A 25,222-nucleotide genomic window follows, 5' to 3' on the forward strand; every position below is an offset into this window, starting at 1 on the left:
CTTTGAAGCCTCCATATGTCCTCTACACAATTTACCTTCCTACCTATCTTTGTCTCATCAGCAAATTTAGCAACCATACTTTCGGTCCCTTCATCCAAGTCATTTATAGAAACTAAAAAAGTTGAGGCCCCAGCACTGATCCCTGTGGCACACCACCCGTTACATCTTGCCAACCAGAAAATGACCGATTTATGCCTACTCTCTGTTTCCTGTTAGCTGACCAATCTTCTATCCATGCCAATATGTTACCCCCTACAACATGAGCTTTTATTTTCCGCAATAACCTTTGATGTGGCACCTTATCAAACGCTTTCTGGAAATCTAAGTGCAGTTCATCCACCAGTTCCCCTTTATCCACAGCACATGTTACTTTCTCAAAGAACTCCAATAAATTGGTTAAACATGATTTCCCTTTAGAAAACCATGTTGACTCTGCCTGATTACCTTGAACTTTTCTAAGTGCCCTGTTATAACATCTTTAATAATAGCTTCTAACATCTTCCCTATTACAGATGTTAAGCTAACTGGCCTGTAGTTTCCTGCTTTCTGTCTCCCTCCCTTTTTGAATAAAAGAGTTACATTCGCTATGTTCTAATCTAATGGAATCTTCCCCGAATCTAGGGAATTTTGGAAAATTAAAACCAACGCATCAACTATCTCACTAACCACTTCTTTCATGATCCTAGGATGAAGTCCATCAGGACCCGGAGACTTGTCAGCCCGTAGCTCCAACAATTTCCTCAGTACCACTTCCCTGGTGATTGTAATTATCTTGACTTCCTCCCTCCCTTCCATTTGCTGATTTACAGCTATTTCTGGGATGTTACTTGTAGCCTCTATAGTGAAGACCGATTCAAAATACCTGTTCAATTCAACTGCCATCTCCTTATTTTCCATTATTAATTCCCCAGACTCACTTTCTATAGGACCAACACTCCCTTTGTTAACTCTTTTTAAAATATCTATAGAAACTCTTATTATCTGTTTTGATATTTCTAGCTAGCTTTCTCTCGTGCTCTAATTTTTCTCTCCTTATTAATCTTTTAGTCATTCTTTGCTGTTTGTTTACATTCTGTCCAATCTTCTGACCTGCCACCCATCTTTGTGCAATTATCTGCTTTTTCTTTAAGTTTGATACTATCTTTAACTTTTTCAGTTAACCAAGGATGGTGGGTGCTCCCCTTGGAATTTTTCCTTCTCTTTGGAATGGATCTATTCTGTGTATTCTGAAATATCCCATTAAATGTCTGCCACTGCAGCTCTATTGACCTATCCCTTAATCTAATTTGCCTGTTCACTTTAGCTAGCTCTGCTATCATGCCCTCATAATTGCCCTTATTCAAGTTTAAAAACCCACACTTCTCTCCCTCAAGGCTAATAAGGGAAATTAGGGATAGCATAAGATCCAAGGAGAGGACATATAAATTAGCCAGAAAAAGCAGTAAACCTGAGGATTGGGAGCAGTTTAGGATTCAACAAAGGAGGACAAAGAGATTAATTAAGAGGGGGAAAATAGATATGAGAGTAAGCTTGCAGGGAACATAAAACCTGACTGTAAAAGCTTATATAGCTATGTGAAGAGAAAAAGATTGGTGAAGTCAAGCGTAGGTCCCTTGCAGTCAGAATCAGGGGAATTTATAATGGGGAACAAAGAAATGGCAGCCCAATTAAATATATACTTTGGTTCTGTCTTCAAAAAGGAGGACACAAATAACCTCCCAGAGATGTCGGGGAACATAGGGTCTAATGAGAGGGAGGAACTGAAAGAAATCAGTATTTGTAGGGAAATGGTGTTAGGGAAATTGATGGGATTGAAGGCGGATAAATCCCCAGGGCCTGATAATCTACATCCTAGGGTACTTAAGGAAGTGGCCCTAGAAATAGTAGATGCATTGCTGGTCATCTTCCAAAATTCGATAGACTCTGGAACAGTACCCATGGATTGGAGGGTAGCTAATGTTACCCCACTATTCAAAAAAGGTGGTAGAGAGAAAATGGGGAATTATAGACCAGTAAGCCTGACATCGGTAGTGGGGAAAATGCTAGAGTCCATTATAAAAGATGTAATAGCAGAGCACTTGGAAAACAGAGACAGGATCGGACAAAGTCAACATGGATTTACAAAAGGTAAATCGTGCTCAACTAATCGACTGGAATTTTTTGAGGATGTAACTGGTAAAATAGATAAGGGAGAACCAGTGGATGTGATGTATTTGGACTTTCAGAAGGCTTTCGATAAGGTCCCGCATAAGAGATTAGCATGTAAACTTAAGGCACATGGAATTGGGGGCAGGGTATTGACTTGGATAGAGAACTGGTTGGCAGACAGAAAGCAAAGTGGAGTACCGCAGGGATCGGTCCTAGGACCCCAGCTATTCACAATATATATTAATGATCTAGACGAGGGAAATAATATCTCCAACTTTGCAGATGACACAAAGCTGGGTGGGCGTGTGTGCTGTGAGGAGGATGCAGAGAAACTCCAGTATGATTTGGACAGGTTGGGTGATTGGGCAGAAGCATGGCAGATGCAATATGACGTGGATAAATGCGAGGTTATCCACTTTGGTGTCAAAAACAGGAAGGCAGATTATTATCTGAATGGCAATAGATTGGGAGAAGGGGAAGTGCAACGAGACCTGGGTGTCCTTGTGCACCAGTCGCTGAAGGTAAGCATGCAGGTGCAGCAGGCGGTTAAGCAGGCAAATGGTATGTTGGCTTTCGTAGCGAGAGGGTTCGAGTACAGGAACAAGGGTGTCTTTCTGCAGTTGTACAGGGCCCTGGTGAGGCCACATCTTGAGTATTGTGTGAAGTTTTGGTCGCCTTACCTGAGGAAGGATGTTCTTGCCATGGAGGGAGTGCAGTGAAGATTCACCAGGCTGATACCTGGGATGACAGGAATGACGTATGAGGAGAGATTGGGTCGATTGGGCTTATACTCGCTGGAGTTTAGATGAATGAGAGGGGATCTCATTCAAACTTATAAAATTCTAACAGGACTAGACAGATTAGATGCAGGAAGGATGTTCCCGATGGCCGGGGAGTCCAGAACCAGAGGTCACAGTCTAACGATAAGGGGTAAGCCATTTTGGACAGAGATGAGGAGGAATTTCTTCACCCAAAGAGTGGTGAACCTGTGGAATTCTCTACCACAGAAGGCAGTAGAGATCAATTCATTAAATATATTCAAGAAGGAGTTAGATATATTTCTTAAGGCTAAAGGGATCAAGAGATATGGAGAGAAGGCAGGGACAGGGTACTGAATTTGGATGATCAGCCATGATCTCATGGAATGGCGGAGCAGGCTCGAGGGGCCAAATGGCCTACTCCTGCTCTTATCTTCTGTGTTTCTATGTTTCAAACTGAATGTAAAATTCAATCATATTATGATCGCTGCTCCCTAGGGGCACCTTCAATATGAGGTCATTAATTAATCCTATCTTGTTGCACAATACCAGGTCTAGTATAGCCTGTTCTCTGGTTGGCTCCAGAATGTGCTGTTTTAAGAATCTATCCCAAAAACATTATATGAACTCCTCATCTAGGTTACCTTTGCCCATCTGATTTTTCCAGTCTATATGTAGATTAAAATCCCCCATGATTATTGCCGTACCTTTCTGACAAGCTCTCATTATTTCTTCCTTTATACTCCATCCTACCATGTGGTTACTGTTAGGGGGCCTGTACACCACTCCCACAAGTGACTTCTTGCCTTTATCAGTTCTCATCTCTACCCAAACCGCTTGTACATCTTGGTTTCCTGAACTTAAGTCATCCCTCTCTATTGCGCTAATACCATCATTAATTTACAAAGCCACCACTCCACCTTTTCCTAAATATCATGTATCCTTCAATATTCAGGTCCCAATCTATGTCAACACCACCCTAGTTATATGACTTGCCAGAACACTGGTCCCAGCACAGTTCAGGTGAAGACCATCCCAACTTTCCCCAGTACTGGCACCAGTGCCCCAGGAATCGAAACCCATTTCTCATATATCAGTCTTTGAGCTACACATTCATCTCTCTAATTTGATGGAACATGGTAGAGGGATCTTTACTCTGTATCGAACCCATGCTGTACCTGCCCTGGGAGTGTTTGATGTGACAGTGTAGAGGAAGCTTTACTCTGTATCTTACCTGTGCTGTACCTGACATGGGAATGCTTGATGGAACAGTGTAGAGGGAGCTTTACTCTGTATCATACCCATGCTGTCCCTGCCCTGTGGGTGTTTGATGGCGCAATGTAGAGGGAGTTTTACTCTGTATCTAACCTGTGCTGTACATGCCCTGGGAGTGTTTGATGGGACAGTGTAGAGGGAGCTTTACTCTGTATCTAATCATTGCTGTACTGCCCTGGGAGTGTTTGATGGCACAATGTAGAGGGAGCTTTACTCTGTATCTTACCTGTGCTGTACCTGCCCTGGGAGTGTTTGATGGGGACAGTGTAGAGGGAGCTTTACTCTGTATCTAACCCGTGCTGTACCTGCCCTGGGAGTGTTTGATGGGGACAGTGCAGAGGGAGCTTTATTCTGTATCTTACCTGTGCTGTACCTGCCCTGGGAGTGTTTGATGGGGACAGTGTAGAGGGAGCTTTACTCTGTATCTAACCCGTGCTGTACCTGCCCCGGGAGTGTTTGATGGGACAGTGTAGAGGGAGCTTTACACTGTATCTAACCTGCGCTGTACATGCCCTGGGAGTGTTTGAGGGCACAATGTGGAGGGAGCTTTACTCTGTATCTAACCCAGGTTGTACCTGCCCTGGGAGTATTTGATGGATATTTGAAGAAGGAGCTTTACTCTGTAACTAATCTGTGCTTTACCTGACCTGGGAGTGTTTGGTAGGATTGTATAGAGGGAGCTTTACTCTGTACCTAACCAGTGAACTACCTGCCCTGCGAGTGTTTGATAGGATGGTGTAGAGGGAGCTTTACTCTGTACCTAACCCTTGCACTTACTGCCCTGCGAGTGATTGATGCGACAGTGTAGAGGGAGCTGTAATATTCGCAAAATTGATTATTGTATTATAAGGGTCGAATGGCAGAAGAGGCCATGATTTTAAAGACTGTTTTAAAAGAAGCCCAGGAAAAAGGACATTCAAAATGGCCACCAAACCCCGTGACCGACTTATTGGGACACTTTAAAATAGTTCCTGCAGCCCTCAGACAGCATTTGTGGATTCAACCTACAGTAAGTTCTGGAAGCCGTTTCTGAGAAAAACGAAAGCAGACACAAACTTATATACATATAGATTGGATGCAGATCCAGTCAAATCGGCCTGTAGATAAAGGCCATCTAAATGTTTACCCAGACAAAGGGAAACAGTTACACATTCATGAGGAGAGCATCAAGGACCCGTTAAGGACATCAACAAGACATTAAAAACAATGAAGGTCATTCCAGACCAGAGATGGCCCTTTACCGGCCATCATGAATGTACTTTAAATATAATAACTTCCCCGTTGTTGTAGTGTATGTACCCGTCTACCTTTAAGAGAACTATTGTATGTAACCGTCCACCTTTAAGAGAACTACTTTAGGTGTTGCACTACTTTGTTGGCTTCTGTATACTGTAATACCGACGGTGACTACACCGGTATATAAGTGCTGTGTCAGGATTTATTGGGCAGATTCACCCTGACCTTCGAATAGTAAAGTCCTGTTTTAAGTTACTCTGGTAGTCTGTGTATTAATTAACTAAACAACCCACAGACTTTACAGTGGCGACGAGTCCGATCGTACCCTACGGCAACAATACTTCCGAAGCAGTTAACGAGCGTCGAGAAGAGGCAACCGCCCTCGTCATTCTGCTGGGAGAAAACTCGAGTCTGCAGAGCTGGAAAGGAGGAAGAATTCAGAGACAAAGACTTCCATCAGCAACAGGCACTGACTGTCCCTTCTGCCACGGTGAGGAGTGAGCCGATCAGCACGAGAAGCAAGCCGGCCACGGTGACTGTGAGTAAGGGAAAAGTAAAAAGAATAACCGGAGGATAAGGGCGGTGCACTCGACCACGGTCGAGGGGGAAAGGAGCCGGACAGAAGTCGGGCCCAGAGGCGCTGAGACTGGGGCAGCGTGGAGCAAGGAAGCCGCGGTACAGACAGGCTGGGGACGCAACGGCGTAATGAGACAGCTAGACCGCGACCGGCGGAAAAGGCCGGGCAGCGACCGAAGCCACGAAGCGCTGCGACCGGGAGCGTAGGCGCGGGAAGATATAAAAACTCAGCCGCAGCCGGGGAGGGAAGCACCGGACTGCGAGAGGGCTGGGAGGCGCGGTTGGGAGCCGAGCGAGCGGGAGAGGCAGAGCCGACCAAGGGAGACTGAGCGAGAGCCAGTCCAGCGGCTGAAACTGTTCGCCGTCAACGGGGTGTACCCAGTGCCGGTAGAGCCGAGCGAGCGGGAGAGAGACAGAGCCCGAGCAAGGGGAACTGAGCGAGAGCCAGCCCAGCGGCTGAAACTGTTCGCCGTCAACAGGGTGTACCCAGCGCCGGTTGCCCTGCCGAGAAAAGGGAAAGCACTGAAGCCGACGCGCAGGCTGTGAACCTGAAAGCCAGCGGCCGTCGCCCGTGGGGAAAGTGTACCCCTCCCGCCAGGGGAAGAAACGCGGGAAGCCGCCATTAGGCGGAGAAGAAGACAGAAGCGGGGAACCGCCATTGAAGTGGGCGGGGAGAGAAGATAAGCGCGGGAAACCGCCATTTTTGCGGGAACCGCCATCTTGAAGAAAGAAAAAAAAAGAAAATTTAAAGAAATAATCCGTGGTGTTATCAGGAAGAGAGGAAGATGCCTAAGCGTGGTAACATCAACGATTTTAATTCCGAGGTAGAAGACTGGGCCACGTATGTGGAACGCATTGAGCTCTATGGTGAGGCCAATAAAATAGAAGAAGATGACAAAGCTATAACCTTGCTAAACTCGATGGGCACGAAGACATACGGGCTCTTGAAGCATCTACTAGCACCAGCTAAACCGACGGATCAGACTTTCGATGATATTGTTGCTGTCCTGAAGGATCATTTTAACCCTGCACCACTGATGTTAGTGGAACGATCCAAATTCTATGCGAGAACGCAACGGAAAGACGAAAGCAACGCAGAATACTTGGTCGAACTGCGTAGACTAGCGAAATACTGCCAGTTTGGAGGGAATCTGACAGAGGCATTGCGAGACAAGTTCGTGTGCGGATTGGCAAAGGAAGGAACGCAAAAGCGACTACTCGAAGAGAACGACCTTACACTTGACAGGGCTGTCCTTATTGCAGCATCGCACGAAGCCGCAGCGAAGGGAACTGCGGAAATGCAGCTAAAGACAGCGGCACTCAGTGTGGATCAAATTACCTCAACAACAACAAAATGCTATCGTTGTGGGAAGACAACACACGACCAGATCCAATGCCGGTTTAAGAACCAGGAATGTAGGAAATGTGGCAAACTGGGTCACATAGCTAAGGTATGCCGGTCAGGGAAGAAGACCAACAACCAAAGGACCAACAACCAAAGGAAGCCATCACAGGAAAAGTACAACAAGGTACACAAGGTGGCTGAGAAGAGTTCAGACGAACAGAATTCGGACTCAGACCCAAACGGCCAAGAGCTGGGTAGTCTGAGGAGTCATAATGTGAGTAAAGAAGCTGACCGACAAGCTATCTGGATCACACTACAGATTGCAAAAGTCCAAGTGAAAATGGAAGTGGACACCGGATCGGCGTTGACGGTTATGAATAAGCATGATTATAAAAAGTTATTCAAGCATATTCCCCTACGGGATACGGAACTAGTATTGCAGACATACACGGGGCACAAAGTATACCCCATCGGAAAGATAGAAGTCAAGGTGAGATACAAGGACAAAGATCACCAAAGGATGGACCTGTATGTGTTGCCTGAAGGAGGTCCACCACTTCTGGGACGGGAGTGGATCAGGAAAATAAAGATAGACTGGCATTCACTAAACACCATGACGGTAGATTCCGGAAAGGAAGATGTCAAACCTGAACGGTTGTCCAGAATATTGGACGAAGCTAAAGAGGTATTCCAGCAAGGACTGGGAACACTGCGAGGAATTAAAGCAAAGGTTAAGATTGCAGAACATGCAAGCCCAAAATTTTTCAAAGCCAGATCGGTACCTTACACGATACGACCTGCTGTGGAGGCAGAACTGGAAGAACTTGAACGATCAGGGGTACTGTCAAAAGTGGACTGGAGTGAGTGGGCCACGCCCATTGTTCCCGTCATGAAGCCTTCACCAAGTAACAAGCCAGGGGGACCGGGGAAGGTCCGCATCTGCGGAGGCTTCAAGATCACAGTGAATCCGGTGCTTCACACGGTACAATACCCGCTTCCGCGGATTGAAGACATCTTTGCTTCGTTGGCTGGAGGGAAACACTTCACCAAGATAGACCTGGCACAGGCATACTTACAAATGGAAGTCGAGGAAGAGTCGCGTCAGTACCTCACCATCAACACACACAGAGGCTTGTATCGTTATAATAGACTGGTTTTTGGGGTAGCTTCGGCTCCAGCAATTTGGCAGAGGGCCATGGAGCAGGTATTACAAGGAATTCCAAGCACGCAGTGTTACTTAGACAATATCCTGATTACGGGACAAGACGAGGAAGAACACCTCACAAATTTGAAACTGGTGCTCACTAGGTTGAAGGAATATGGCCTTCGAGTTAATCGCAAGAAATGTGAGTTCTTCCAAAAACGGATCTCGTACTGCGGTCATGTCATTGACCGAGAGGGGCTGCACAAGTCACCTGACAAGATAGAAGCTGTCGTGAAGGCCCCCGCTCCGGAAAACGTATCACAGTTAAGATCATTCTTGGGGTTGATTAATTATTATCACAAGTTTCTGCCGAATCTATCCACGGTGCTGCATCCGCTGAACGCTCTGTTGCGGAAAGAAGTACCATGGAAGTGGAGTGAGGAATGTAAAAAGGCCTTTTGCAGAAGCAAGGCGTTGATTACCTCTGAAGAAGTGTTGGCTCATTTCAACCCAACGTTACCTCTTCGTCTAGCTTGTGATGCTTCCCCCTATGGAATTGGAGCAGTACTTTCACACAAGTTACCAAATGGCTCGGAAAGGCCAGTGGCATTCGCGTCCCGATCATTGACCTCCGCGGAGCGAAATTATGCTCAAATAGATAGGGAGGCCCTCAGCCTTGTGTGGGGCGTAAAGAAATTCAATCATTACCTGCAGGGCAAGAAGTTCACATTACTGACAGACCACCAGCCGTTGGTGTCCATATTCAACCCTAACAAGGCCGTTTCCACCATGACAGCGCAAAGGTTACAGAGGTGGTCTGTGTTACTTGGGGCACACCAATATGACATCGAATACAAAAGGTCCAAACAGCATGGAAATGCTGATGGGTTATCACGCTTGCCATTGCCGATAGTAGAAGAAGCGACTACAGTGGACCCGGTAGAGATGTTCCACTCATCCATAGTGGAATGTCTACCAGTAACAAATTCGATGATCGAAAACGAAACAAGAAATGACCCGACTCTCTCACGAGTCTATGATTTAACGGTGGAGGGATGGCCAGCACAGGGCGAACCAACGCTGCCAGCATTTTCGCAGAGAAAAGAACAGCTGTCAGTGTGTCGAGGAACCCTGATGTGTGGATCTAGAGTGGTGATTCCACCCAAACTTCAACAGAAGGTGTTAAAGGAGCTGCACGAGGGACATCTGGGTGGAGTGAAAATGAAGAACCTAGCAAGAGCGTTTGTGTGGTGGCCAGGCATTGATGGGGACATCGAAGAAATCACTAAGAGCTGTCTAGGATGCCAGAAGGTCCAAAACGCGCCACCACAGGCTCCTCTGCATCCATGGGAGTGGCCCTCATCTCCTTGGCAAAGGGTACACATCGACTTTGCTGGTCCATTTATGGACTCAATGTTTCTAATAGCGGTGGATGCACACTCCAAGTGGCCGGAGGTAATAAAGATGTCCACCACCACCACGGAAAAAACCATCACAGTGTTAAGGACCATGTTTGCTAGGAATGGGCTGCCGGAACAGATCTGATCTGATAATGGACCGCAATTTGTGTCCGAAGAATTCAAGAAATTCTTAAAGAGCAATGGGGTTAAGCACTACACGTCAGCCCCATACCATCCCGCCTCCAATGGATTGGCTGAAAGGTTTGTCCAGACCTTCAAGAAGGCCATAAAGGCCATGGGTAATGAAGCCATTAACCTACAACATAAGGTGGATAGCTTCTTGTTGGCGTACAGGAATGCAACACATGCGGTCACAAATCAAATTCCCGCCATGATGTTTTTTAATAGACGACTAAGATGCCGGCTGGATTTGCTTAAGCCAAACGTCAGAAGGGACGTAGAGAACCGGCAATTCCAGGGCATGAATGAAAGGCCAACTAGATCTTTTCAGATAGGTCAACAAGTTTTGGCCCGGGACTACCGTACCGAGAAATGGCAGCCTGGAACTTTTGGAAAAAGGCTAGGGCCGTTGATGTATACGGTGGACATTGGGGACAGTATAATAAGGCGCCATGTTGACCAGATCATAGGGTCAGCCACAAATGGCCAACCGACTCCACCACCTTACACGGTTAATGTTGAGACAGAGATACCCAGAACACCTACCTCCGATCTGGTAATACTGGAATCAGATGAACCTGACACTGTCCTTCAAGACGAATTGACCTTGCCAGAAGCACCTACTACCCCGCCGGGAGTTACGACACCACCGAGGCGTTATCTGGACAGAGTCCGGAAACCTCCAGAGAGACTGAATCTGTGAACTGTCTTGCATAAAGTTGTATATATGTTATAATGTATGTTAAATGGGGAATCAGTATGTTGTAAGCTAAAAAGGGAGGATTGTAGTGTATGTACCCGTCTACCTTTAAGAGAACTATTGTATGTAACCGTCCACCTTTAAGAGAACTACTTTAGGTGTTGCACTACTTTGTTGGCTTCTGTATACTGTAATACCGACGGTGACCACACCGGTATATAAGTGCTGTGTCAGGATTTATTGGGCAGATTCGCCCTGACCTTCGAATAGTAAAGTCCTGTTTTAAGTTACTCTGGTAGTCTGTGTATTAATTAACTAAACAACCCACAGACTTTACAGTTGTGCTACCAGCCCGCCTAAATTAAAACAAAAGACTAACCTGATTTAGCGGGAGATAAGGTCTCGATTGAGAAGTGTAATTGGAGAGACACCTGGGGTAGCAGGAGGGAAAAAGAAAAGGTTCTGCTTTTGGAGGAAAAAACCAGCTTTGCAGCCCAGCAGCTTGGCAGCTTTGAAGAAGAAAGCTTTCGAGACCCAAGAAGGTAGTTCAAGTCCGCATCCCACCCTGGGGTAATCATCGGGAGATCATCGACCAACCCCGGGCCATTGAGGAGACAACAGGGCAGCGGCCCCACCGTAGTAAAAACTACAGAAGAAACCTATATGAAAATGAGGACCGGCTCGAGGCTCCTCTGACTGGGGTCGAGCAGATGGTCTCTGACCCCGCCAACATCCAGGCCTGCCAGTGTCCAGCCGTCCCCGACCTCCACCTCAAGCGAGAGGTGTGGCGCAGCTCACTGGGGCTCCACTAGCCACGTGGAGACAGGACGCCTGAAAGGATCAAAATGCAAGACTTCAAAACTCTATACTTTTCCCAATTGGACTGGTGAGCATGTTTCTGGCCCTTCATAATCAGATCTAGATAGGTTTAAGGGGGTGGGCATTTTGGGTATAATTAACATGAGTTGTTGTCCCTCGATGTTTCGTGTGTTTCCCCATTTCATGATGACTTTTGTAAAGTATAATATGCCTGTATCCATTTTAGTTAGTATTGTATTGTTATGATTTGTTTTTCCCTCCCATGTACCCTCTTATTTGCTTGCATTTGATTTGTTTTTCCTCATGCAAAAAAATATCATTTCGTTTTCATTAAACCTGGTCTATAAGAGTATTCTCTGCATTGTAGTTCCTGCACCTAAGTCCAGTGTCTAGAACCCAAGGGGTGAGTGGGTCGAACCACTCAAGGTTTTACTGTGCAAGAGAGAGAGAGAGAGAGAGGCCTCTGAGAGAGAGAAACCTCTGCGATCCGACGATATCTAAAGAGAGAAACCCCTTACAGAGCTTTATTCTGTATCTAACCAGTGATGTACCTGCCCTAGAGGTGTTTGTTGGGACAGTGTAGATGGACCTTTACTCTGTATCTAAACCATGCTGTAACTGCCCTGGGTGTGTTTGATGGGACAGTGTACAGGGAGCTTTACTCTGTATCTAAACCGTGCTTATAGTAATCTGGGATGTTATGATTAAGGTTATCCACCAGGTGGTGCTGTAGCCAATTCTGCTGCTAAGGGGAGGGGTTGCTTCCTGTTAAGGTCAGGGGTTAGCTTCCTGCTAGGTCAGCAAAGGTGCAATGCCTGGAAGCAGGCCTGCCCGGTTGTCTCGCAGTCATTCAATAAAGTACTCGTATTAATCCTCCGACCTCGCCTCTTCGAGTTCCTTGTCACACTACATGGATTTATCACAGTGCTATACCTGCCCTGGAAGTGTTTGATGGGACAGTGCAGATAGACCTTTACTCTGTATCTAACCCGTGCTATACCTGCCCTGGAACTGTTTGATGGGACAGTGCAGATGGACCGTTACTCTGTATCTAAACCGTGCTGTACCTGGCCTGGGAATGCTTGATGGGACAGTTTAGAGGGAGCTTTATTCTATATCTAACCCGTGCTGTACCTGGCCTGGGAGTGATTGATGGATCTTTGTAGAAAGAGCTTTACTCTGTAACTAAACTGTGCTATAGCTGCCTTGGCAGTTTTTGATGGGACACTGTAGATGGAGCTTTACTCTCTACGTAACCTGTGCACTACCTGCCCTGCAAGTGTTTGAAAGGACGGCGTGGAGGGAGATTTACTCTGTATCTAATCCATGCTGTACCTACCAAAGTGGATAACTTCACATTTATCCACGTGATGCTCCATCTGCCATGTATTTGCCCACCTGCTCAACTTGTCTAAATCAACTTGAAGCCTCTTTGCATCCTCCTCACAACTCAGAATCCCACCAAGTTTTGTGTCAGCAGCAAACTTGGAAATATAACATTTGGTTCCCTCATCCAAATCATTGATATATATTGTGAATAGCTGGGGCCCAAGCACTGATCCCTGCAGTACCCCACTAGTCACCACCTGCCACCCTGAAAAAGATCCATTTATTCCTACTCTGTTTCCTGTCTGTTAACCAATTTTCAATCCATGCCAGTATATTACCCCCAATCCCATGGGCTTTAATTTTGCACACTAACCTCTTATGTGAGACTTTATTAATGCTTATGCACACCAGCATTTTAATATTTCATCTGGAATGGAGAACAAAAAGCAGTATTTTGAAGGTCACTACCAGCAGGATATTAAAAGGATCTGATATCAGAGATAACCATCCTCCCTGCTTCTCCCTCCTCCCCTCAACATATAAAAATGCATGCACATACTTGTAGAGTTTCATTCTTCAGGCTCGACGAACTCCGTTTTTTCTTGGACTAGTATTGTGCACTGAATCCAAAGGGTACTCAAATCTGAAAGAACAATCAATAACTGTGAACATGTCACGATGCTTTAGACGTTCAGAATGATGAACAACTTTACCATTCAAACATGTTCGATTCACTTCACTCAAGTTAGTTAGAATAACCTCATTATTTTCATTCACTTCAAGCTTACAATGTTCTTTTGAAACATGAGGCAATTGGATACGGATGTCACAGTCAGTTTTCCTTCCAAACAAACACGAAGATGATGTCAAAGAAAATTATATCCATCTGCTCCAGTACGCTTGATAACTATAATTTTACCATAGAGCGGCATTTTCTAAGATAATATTTTCTTACCCGTAGACAACTTTTAAATGTCCTTCCAGTCCATTCAATTTTTAAGTAGTTGATTTTTTTTTTTTAATTCACCCTTTTCTGGCTAGACGATCCCGGACCACCCGATCCGCGACTCCTGGCTCCGGCTCGACGACGATGACTCCCAAGGTATTTTATAAGTATATTAAGGGCAAGAGGATAACCAGGGAAAGAGTAGGGCCCATTAGGGACCAAAGTGGCAATCTGTGTGTAGAGCCGGAAAAAGTAGGTGGTGTTTCAAATGATTATTTTGCATCTGTGTTCACTATGGAGAAGGACGATGTAGGCATAGAAATACTTGAACAAATATGTATCGAGAGGGAGGAGGTACTAGTGGTTTTAACGGGCTTAAAAGTGGATAAATCCCCAGGCCCTGACGGGATGTATCCCAGGCTGCTGTGTGAGGCAAGGGAGGAGATTGCAGGGGCTCTGACACTAATTTTGAGAACCTCTCTGGCCACAGGGAAGGTGCCAGAGGAGTGGAGGACATCTAACGTAGTACCATTATTCAAGAAGTGTAGTATGGATAAACCAGGGAATTACAAGCCAGTGAGCCTAAAATCAGTGGTAGGGAAATTATTGGAAAAAATTCTGAGGGACAGAATTAGTCTCCACTTGGAGAGGCAAGGATTAATCAAGGATTGTCAGCATGGCTTTGTCAGGGGGAGATCATGTCTGACCAATTTGATTAAATTTTTCGAGGGGGTGACTAGGTGTGTGGATGAGGGTAGTGCAGTTGATGTGCTCTACATGGACTTCAGTAAGGCTTTTGACAAAGTCCCGCATGGGAGACTGGTTAAGAAGGTAAGAGCTCATGGGATCCAGGGCAACTTGGCACATTGGATCCAAAATTGGCTTAGTGGCAGGAAGCAGAGGGTGATGGTCGAATGTTGTTTTTGTGACTGGAAGCCTGTGTTCAGTGGTGTACCGCAGGGATCAGTGCTGGGTCCTTTGCTGTTTGTAGTGTACAATAATGGCCTAGAAATTCAGGTCGGAGGCTTCCCGCAGGTGCAAGCCTCCAACCTGCACTTACCTACCGCGCCGGCCGTTGAGCTGTGGGCCCGTGTGGGATGCTGATCCTGGGCCTCCTCCCAGTGCTGGCAGGCAATGCTTGCGTATCCCAGGGGTGCAGTTAGTTCGATGACTGTTTTTTTATTATGGGCCGTAACCAGGGGCGCAAAACCTGTCTCCAGGTGACATCACACAGGAGCCAGGAGCCAATCGCACAGCAGCCTGGAATGATGTCATAAAGCTGCCAAGCCCCTCCCACTCCCGGGGCAGGTACATACGAACATACGAATTCGGAGCAGGAATCGGCCACTCGGCCCCTCGAGCCTGCTCCGCCATTGAATAAGTTCATGGCTGATCTGATTACTCCACATTCCCACCTACACCCGATAACCTTTCACCCCGCTGCTTATCAAGAATCTATCTACGTCCGCCTTAAAAATATTCAAAGACTCTGCTTCCACTGCCCTCTGAGGAAGAGAGTTCCAAAGACTCATGATCCTCAGGGAAAACATTTCTTCTCATCTCTGTCTCATTTCTCACCTCTCATTTTTAAACAGTGACCCCTAGTTCTAGATTCTCCCACAAGAGGAAACATCCTCTCCACATCCACCCTGTCCAGACCCCTCAGGATCTTATATGTTGCAATCAAGTCACCTCTTACTCTTCTAAACTCCAGTGGATACAAGCCTAGCCTGTCCAACCTTTCCTCAGAAGACAACCCGCCCATTCCAGGTATTAGTCTAGTAAACCTTCTCTGAACTGCTGCCAACGCATTTACATCCTTCCTTAAATAATGAGACCAACACTGTACACAGTACTCCAGATGTGGTCTCACCAATGTCCTGTATAACTGAAGCATACCCTCCCTACTTTTGTATTCAATTCCCCTCGCAATAAACAATAACATTCTATTAGCTTTCCTAATTACTTGCTGTATATGCGTACTAACCTTTTGTGATTCATGCACTAGGACACCCAGATCCCTCTGCATCTCAGAGCTCTGCAATCGCTCACCATTTAGATAATATGCTTCTTTTTTATTCTTCCTGCCTAAATGCACAATTTCACATTTTCCCACATTTTTATACTCCATTTGCCAGATCGTTGCCCACTCACTTAATCTATCTATATCCCTTTGAAGCCTCCATATGTCCTCTACACAACTTACCTTCCTACCTATCTTTGTCTCATCAGCAAATTTAGCAACCATACTTTCGGTCCCTTCATCCAAGTCATTTATATAAACTAAAAAAGTTGAGACCCCAGCATTATCCCTGTGGCACACCACCCGTTACATCTTGCCAAGCAGAAAATGACCGATTTATGCCTACTCTCTGTTTCCTGTTAGCTGACCAATCTTCTATCCATGCCAATATGTTACCCCCTACAACATGGGGGTCGATTTTCCTGGAGCCGTCAGGCGGGGTTTCAGGCATGTGGGGGCGGGGGGAAATCGCAAAAACAGGGGGTCGCGACTCCCCCGCCTGTTTCCCCGCCCTGTCCGACTTTCACCCCGGCGTTTCAATCCAACCCGAATCAGTCCCGCCCGCAGCTGGCGGGACTGAACGCAGGGAGCCTAATCACCAATAATTGGCATCTTTAATGCCATTTTAAGGGGCCCTTGCTATTTTCAGCCTTTTCCCACGCTAAACACGCCTGGTGGGAACCCCGCCGATGAAACCTGGCGTGAACAATGTCGGCTTGCTTACTTTCAGCTGCAGGTCAATCAGGAAAGAAGAGATTTAATCAGACAGCATTTGTAGGTTGCAGGACCTTGTTGTTTCAGGCTTGGGGCAACTTGTTCAAGGCTTAGGCACAGCTGTGGAAGGTTGGAGCCTCACACACTTCTCCAGTGTGAGCTCCTGGGAAGCCCCTCTCGCCACCCTCACTCAGCGCTTCCTCAACTGAGGGACCTACCAGAAGCATGGGAGACCTTTTTTTCCTTCCCCTCTTGGCATTAGAGGACCTGCAGCCCCAATCGCAAAATGACACATGCCACAACTGCAGAAGTTGCCATCTGAAATTTTATTTACAATAACCAACTGATGGCATTTTTAAAATAAACACAACATTTCACCCAAGTGACTACCCTTGTGATTAGTGGTGCTTTATTTTTCTCTTACGCGTGCTCCTACGTAGTGGTTCCCCTGTGGCTTCAGCAGATGTGGAGGCCCCTTGCTCACTTTCCTGCTGCTCTTGTCTCGACACCTTTGGCGGGCGTCCTCTGGGGTGGCGAGCCTGTGAGGGCTCGTCAGCAGTCTGCTGCTCCTGTGGCTGTGCAGGGGTTGAGACCTCTATCTCCGTTGGGTGTGGACTCTGGCGGGGCTCGGACCGAGGACTCTGCAGTGGCATGGAAGTGTGAGCGCTTGGAGAGGAGCCCCCACTTCCTTGAGGTATGCCACCAACCTCCCTCTCATGGGTCAGGTCCCCCTCAGTGCCTGCAAGTGGCTTGAGAGCAGCTTGCTGCACATCAGGTGGGCCATGGGGACCCGTTTCTACAATGGCAGTCCTACTCAGAGGGCCTGCCATGAAGGTCTGGTTTCTCTGCTCAATAGCTGACCATCGCTCCTCCAGAGATGTCAGTCTATTCTGAACACTCACCATGTTTTCAGCACTCTAGCGACTTAGCTCCTCCATGGCCGTAGCCATCCTCTCCTCTACTGTAGCCATCCTTTCCGCGGAGGTTGCCATGCTTTCCGTGGTGATGCGTTCATGCACCAATGACTCCACAAAGGCTCTGCCCATGTTCGCTATGGACTCCTCCATTCGCTCCACACTCGCAGCGACCCTGGAGACAAAACCTGCCAGAGACTCCTGCACCTGTGCATGGAGATCCATCACCTCTTCTCTTGCGGATGGACCCAGAGGCAGAGGGTCGACATGCAGCAGAGCTGAGCTGGCAGAGTCCTGCGCCCTCCGACGAGGACTCTCCACTGCTGTCCCTGTCTCCACCATCTGCTGATGCTCACTTGTGAGCTGTGATACACCAGGTGCCAACACTACTCTATCTCCTGAAGGTCCCACCGAGGTGTGAGTGTCTGCGCTGGTGCTGGGTGCGCTGAATTCTGCTGACGCTGCGCCCTCAGAGATGGGAGCTTCCTCTGAGGCATCTGGCTGCTCAGCCTCTTCCTCCTCTGCAGTGGGGACGGGGGCTTCAGATGGTCCCGTGGGGGAGTAAAGGAAAGAGTTAGAGATGTGATGCCAAGGTTACATGCACATTGGATTTTGCAGATGTTCATAAGTCCAAATGATGTAGCTTCAGAATCATAACAGCGACTCATGCTATGTCAATGAGAGAGATGGAAAACTATTCTGTCACCAGCTTGCGGGCCTGCCCCTGTCTCTCCTTCCCCAGCTTCCGCAGCCACATCAGCCCCGACAATTTCCAGGACTCCTTCCTCCCAGGGGGTCAGGTGGGCTATTGAGGGTGGGCCTCCTCCAGTCCTGGCTCGCTCTCTGTTGTTGTGAGCTCTCTTTTCCTGCAATGAGGGAGACAAGTGGAGGTTGAGTGAGAATGACAGAGTGAGTGTAGAGAATGCATAGCATAGATACTTAGAGGGAGACAAAGATGGTGTGAGGCTGCAAGACCAAGGGCCCTCCCTGTGTGTTGTCAGTTGTGCTCAAAGCATCAGAGTGATAGGGAGTGTGAGGGCTGCATGGTGGAATAGTTATGTGAACGTGAGCATAGAGAGAGAGGGAATGGGTAGGGGTCATGGATGTGAGTGTGAAGTGGGATGTGGAGGAAGAGAGTGCTAAAGCTGAGTGCTGGTGAGGAAAGGCAATGGGGATCAGTTTGAGGGCAATGGAAACTTCATACTTCCTTTTCCTGTACGGTGATTGTCATGGAATCACTTCCGACACTGTATCCAGGTTCTTCTGGTGACTCCCAGCGAGTTGACATCTGCTGCCACCTGCATCCTTGCAGCCTTGGTCTCAGTGGGAGGCCTCTTCCTCCCTGACCTAGGGAAGAGGACCTCCCTGTGGGCCCTCACCCCATCCAATAATGCCTGCAGTGAAGCCTCGTCGAATTTGCTGCCAGCTCGGGGTCTGGCACTGGCCACAGCTGCTGCAGGCTCCTCTGCCATCCTGTGTGGTTCGTATGGAAGCCTGCAGAGGCTGCAATGCTTGCTATAGACTTTAAAAGCACCACGAATGATGACATCATACTGTGTGGCTTTCTGACTGGAAATAGTCAATTAGCAAGGAATCCCACATGCTGGAAATGAATTGGCCAATTGAGGGAAAATTGCATCAATCTGGCAGACCCATTTACATTCGTGTGGGAACCCTGACATTCGGGGAACCCGACAATTCCCTGCACCTGCGGGAAAATCGACCCCATGAACTTTTATTTTCCGCAATAAGCTTTGATGTGGCACCTTATCAAACGCCTTCTGGAAATCTAAGTACAGTTCATCCACCAGTTCCCCTTTATCCACAGCACATGTTACTTCCTCAAAGAACTCCAATAAATTGGTTAAACATGATTTCCCTTTCACAAAACCATGTTGACTCTGCCTGATTACCTTGAACTTTTATAAGTGCCCTGTTATAACATCTTTAATAATAGCTTCTAACATCTTCCCTATTACAGATGTTAAGCTAACTGGCCTGTAGTTTCCTGCTTTCTGTCTCCCTCCCTTTTTGAATAAAAGAGTTACATTCGCTATGTTCTAATCTAATGGAACCTTCCCCGAATCTAGGGAATTTTGGAAAATTAAAACCAACGCATCAACTATCTCACTAACCACTTCTTTCATGATCCTAGGATGAAGTCCATCAGGACCCGGAGACTTGTCAGCCCGTAGCTCCAACAATTTCCTCAGTACCACTTCCCTGGTGATTGTAATTATCTTGACTTCCTCCCTCCCTTCCATTTGCTGATTTACAGCTATTTCTGGGATGTTACTTGAATCCTCTATAGTGAAGACCGATTCAAAATACCTGTTCAATTCAACTGCCATCTCCTTATTTTCCATTATTAATTCCCCAGACTCACTTTCTATAGGACCAACACTCACTTTGTTAACTCTTTTCTTTTTAAAATATCTATAGAAACTCTTATTATCTGTTTTGATATTTCTAGCTAGCTTTCTCTCGTGCTCTAATTTTTCTCTCCTTATTAATCTTTAGTCATTCTTTGCTGTTTGTTTACATTCTGTCCAATCTTCTGACCTGCCACCCATCTTTGTGCAATTATCTGCTTTTTCTTTAAGTTTGATACTATCTTTAACTTTTTTAGTTAACCACGGATGGTGGTTGCTCCCCTTGGAATGTTTCTTTCTCGTTGGAATGGATCTATTCTGTGTATTCTGAAATATCCCATTAAATGTCTGCCACTGCAGCTCTATTGACCTATCCCTTAATCTAATTTGCCTGTTCACTTTAGCTAGCTCTGCTATCATGCCCTCATAATTGCCCTTATTCAAGTTTAAAAACCTAGTCTTGGACCCACACTCCTCTCCCTCAAGGCTAACAAGAGAAATTAGGGATAGCATAAGACCCAAGGAGAGGACATATAAATTAGCCAGAAAAAGCAGTAAACCTGAGGATTGGGAGCAATTTAGGATTCAACAAAGGAGGACAAAGGGATTAATTAAGAGGGGGAAAATAGAGTATGAGAGTAAGCTTACAGGGAACATAAAAACTGACTGTAAAAGCTTTTATAGATATGTGTAGAGAAAAAGATTGGTGAAGTCAAGCGTAGGTCCCTTGCAGTCAGAATCAGGGGAATTTATAATGGGGAACAAAGAAATGGCAGACCAATTAAATACATACTTTGGTTCTGTCTTCACAAAGGAGGACACAAATAACCTCCCAGAGATGTCGGGAAACATAGGGTCTAATGAGAGGGAGGAACTGAATGAAATCAGTATTTGTAGGGAAATGGTGTTAGGGAAATTGATGGGATTGAAGGCCGATAAATCCCCAGGGCCTGATAATCTACATCCTAGTGTACTTAAGGAAGTGGCCCTAGAAATAGTAGATGCATTGCTGGTCATCTTCCCAAATTTGATAGACTCTGGAACAGTACCCATGGATTGGAGGGTAGCTAATGTTACCCCACTATTCAAAAAAGGTGGTTGAGAAGAAACGGGGATTATAGACCGGTAAGCCATACATCGGTAGCGGGGAAAATGCTAGAGTCCATTATAAAAGATGTAATAGCAGAGCACTTGGAAAACAGTGACAGGATCGGACAAAGTCAACATGGATTTAGAAAAGGTAAATCGTGCTCGATTAATCTACTGGAATTTTTTGAGGATGTAACTGGTAAAATAGATAAGGGAGAACCAGTGGATGTGGTGTATTTGGACTTTCAGAAGGTTTTCGATAAGGTCCCGCATAAGAGATTAGCGTGTAAAGTTAAGGCACATGGGATTGGGGGCAAGGTATTGACTTGGATAGAGAACTGGTTGGCAGACAGAAAGCAAAGAGTTGGAATAAATGGGTCTTTTTCCGAGTGGCAGGCAGTGATTAGTGGGGTACCGCAGGGATCGGTCCTAGGACCCCAGCTATTCACAATATATATTAATGATCTAGACGAGGGAATTAGATGTAATATCTCCAAGTTTGCAGATGACACAAAGCTGGGTGGGCGTGTGTGCTGCGAGGAGGATGCCGAGAAACTCCAGTGTGATTTGGACAGGTTGGGTGATTGGGCAGAAGCATGGCAGATGCAATATAACGTGGATAAATGCGAGGTTATCCACTTTGGTGTCAAAAATATGAAGGCAGATTATTATCTGAATGGCAATAGATTGGGAGAAGGGGAAGTACAACGAGACCTGGGAGTCCTTGTGCACCAGTCGCTGAATGTAAGCATGCAGGTGCAGCAGGCGGTTAAGAAGACAAATGGTATGTTGGCCTTCGTAGCGACAGAGTTTGAGTACAGGAACAAAGATGTCTGCAGTTGTACAGGGCTTTGGTGAGACCACATCTTGAGTATTGTGTGCAGTTTTGATCGCCTTATCTGAGGAAGTATGTTCTTGCCATGGAGGGAGTGCAGTGAAGATTCACCAGGCTGATACCTGGGATGGCAGGAATGACGTATGAGGAGAGATTGGGTCGATTGGGCTTGTACTCGCTGGAGTTTCGAAGAATGAGAGGGGATCTCATTGAAACTTATAAAATTCTGGCAGGACTAGACAGACTAGAGGCGGGAAGGATGTTCCCGATGGTCGGGGAGTCCAGAACCAGGGGTGACAGTCTAAGGATAAGGGGTAAGCCATTTAGGACAGAGATTGTTAAGTATGTGTATTGTATTGAACAATTAACACAAAGACTTAAACGTATAACTCAAACAGGTCTTTACTGGTTGGAGGTAGGGACTACACGTAGGTCTTTACTTCATGCCCACAGGCGGGAACTGAGGGGAGATCAGTACCCACAGTACTATTTATACCCCTATGGCCAGGAGTGGTACTGCGTATCACTACGCCCTACAAGTAGTGCAGTCCTGTCCATAGGTTTAAAGTAGCACACATATTACATACACAACAGAGATGAGGAGGAATTTCTTCACCCAGAGAGTGGTGAACCTGTGGAATTCTCTACCACAGAAGGCCGTAGAGGCCAATTCATTAAATATATTCAAGAAGGAGTTGGATATATTTCTTAAGGCTAAAGGGATCAAGGGATATGGAGAGAAGGCAGGAACAGGGTACTGAATTTGGATGATCAGCCATGATCTCATTGAATGGCAGAGCAGGCTTGAGGGGCCGAATGGCCTACTCCTGCTCCTATCTTCTATGTTTCTATGATGAGTACAGCTCCAACAACACTCAAGAAGCTCGACACCATCCAAGACAAAACAGCCCGCTTGATTGGCACCCCATCCACCACCTTAAACATTCACTCCCTCCACCACCGGCGCACCGTGGCTGCAGTGTGTACCATCTGCAAGATGCACTGCAGCAACTCACCAAGGCTTCTTCGGCAGCACCTCCCAAACTGGCGATCACTCCCACCTACCAGGACAAGGGTAGCAGGAGCATGGGCACACCACCACCTCCAAGTTCCCCTCCAAGTCACACACCATCCTGACTTGGAAGTATATCGCCGATCCTTCAGTGTCGCTGGGTCAAAATCCTGGAACTCCCTCCCTAACAGCACTGTGGGAGAACATTCACCACACGGACTACAGCAGTTCAAAAAGTCAGCTCACCACCTTCTCAAGGGTAGTTAGGGATGGGCAATAAATGCTGGCCTCGCCAGCGACCCTCACATCCCATAAACGAATACAAAAATGTGCTTCTGCTGCAGTTGCACTAGGAGAGGGCCGCGCATGCGCCCTGACCATGCCCTGTCCAAGATGGCGGCACGGGGACAAGTCCTTCACCAAGATGGTGGCCGATTGCCGGGGTAACCCGGGCCTGTCGCCGGGGAGAAATCCTTCAGCAAGGTGGCGGACAGTCGCCCCGCTCACCCAGGCGGCCGGGCCGGGCCTGGCGCTGCGACGCAAACACAAGGCCCCTCAGGGTCTTATTCGGGGCCTGAGGACTACTCCGAGTGTTTGTGAAACGTCCCAGACACCACGGCGCCTGATCCTCCCCGGACCCCAGAATCTCCTCCCGCCGCGAGTCATTTGTTCAGCCATTAGTACAACAGGAAATACTCTGACGAAGGTCTCGACCTGAAACGTTGGCTCTGTTTCTCTCCCCAATTGTACCATTTACTGCCGCCCCCAATTATACCATTTACTGCCGCCCCCAATTCCACAATGTACTGCTGCCCTCCCCAATTGTCCCATTTACTGCCTCATCCCAATTCCACAATGTACTGCTGCCCTCCCCAATTGTACCATTTACTGCCGCCCCCAACTCCACAATGTACTGCTGCCCTCCCCAATTGTACCATTTACTGCCTCATCCCAATTCCACAATGTACTGCTGCCCTCCCCAATTGTACCATTTACTGCCTCATCCCAATTCCACAATGTACTGCTGCCCTCCCCAATTATACCATTTACTGCCTCATCCCAATTCCACAATGTACTGCTGCCCTCCCCAATTCCACAATGTACTGCTGCCCTCCCCCATTGTACCATTTACTGCCTCCTCCCAATTCCACAATGTACTGCTGCCCTCCCCAATTGTCCCATTTACTGCCTCATCCCAATTCCACAATGTACTGCTGCCCTCCCCAACTGTACCATTTACTGCCGCCCCCAACTCCACAATGTACTGCTGCCCTCCCCCATTGTACCATTTACTGCCTCCTCCCAATTCCACAATGTACTGCTGCCCTCCCCAATTGTACCATTTACTGCCGCCCCCAACTCCACAATGTACTGCTGCCCTCCCCAACTCCACAATGTACTGCTGCCCTCCCCAACTCCACAATGTACTGCTGCCCTCCCCAATTGTACCATTTACTGCCTCCTCCCAACTCCACAATGTACTGCTGCCCTCCCCAACTCCACAATGTACTGCCCTCCCCAATTCCACAATGTACTGCTGCCCTCCCCAATTGTACCATTTACTGCCCTCCCCAATTCCACAATGTACTGCTGCCCTCCCCAATTGTCCCATTTACTGCCTTCTCCCAACTCCACAATGTACTGCTGCCCTCCCCCATTGTATCATTCACTGCCGCGTCGCAATTCCACAAAATAATGTTGTGTTCGAATCATGTCCAATTTAACAATTAACTAACTTAATTCACCAATGTGTTGCTTATCATGTCTAATTTAATAATTAACTATATTTTTATCCCCCTGTGTATTGTTTATCTTGTTCAAATTGGCCAGGGAATAATTAGAGTTACAGAACAGGATTACAATGTGAGTGGATCTGCTCTTACACCTTTAAATCAAACACTCCCAAGGCAGGTGCAGCACGGGTTAAATACGAAGAAAAGCTTGCTCTAAACTGTCCCATCAAACACTCCCAAGGCAGGTGCAGCACGGGTTAAATACGAAGAAAAGCTCGCTCTAAACTGTCCCATCAAACACTCCAAGGGCAGGTACAGCACGGGTTAGATACAGAGTGATGTGCCTCAATAAATCCGAGGCTCGATGTTAGCGAAACAAAACAAGGCTTTTATTGACTTAGAAGGTAACACACAGAGGAGAGGTATCTTCCATCCAGAGGTCTGCCGTACTGGATGTGATGCAGGCTGGGCCAGCTTACATAGGGGCCAGGTATGGGCAGAGCCCTACACACAGTACAATACAATGGTGAGGAAACAGAACTGAGGTAAGGGAAATGAAACTGAAACCAACCACAGTCACAGGCAGAGAATACCAATGAGTGATGAATGGAATATTTCATCACACAGAGTAAAGCTCCCTCTACACTGTCCCATCAAACACTCCCAGGGCAGGT

Source organism: Somniosus microcephalus, chromosome 9, assembly GCF_052327205.1.
Source record: "Somniosus microcephalus isolate GS21.2 chromosome 9, FLI_Smic_1.0, whole genome shotgun sequence".
Taxonomy (NCBI): Eukaryota; Metazoa; Chordata; class Chondrichthyes; order Squaliformes; family Somniosidae; genus Somniosus; species Somniosus microcephalus.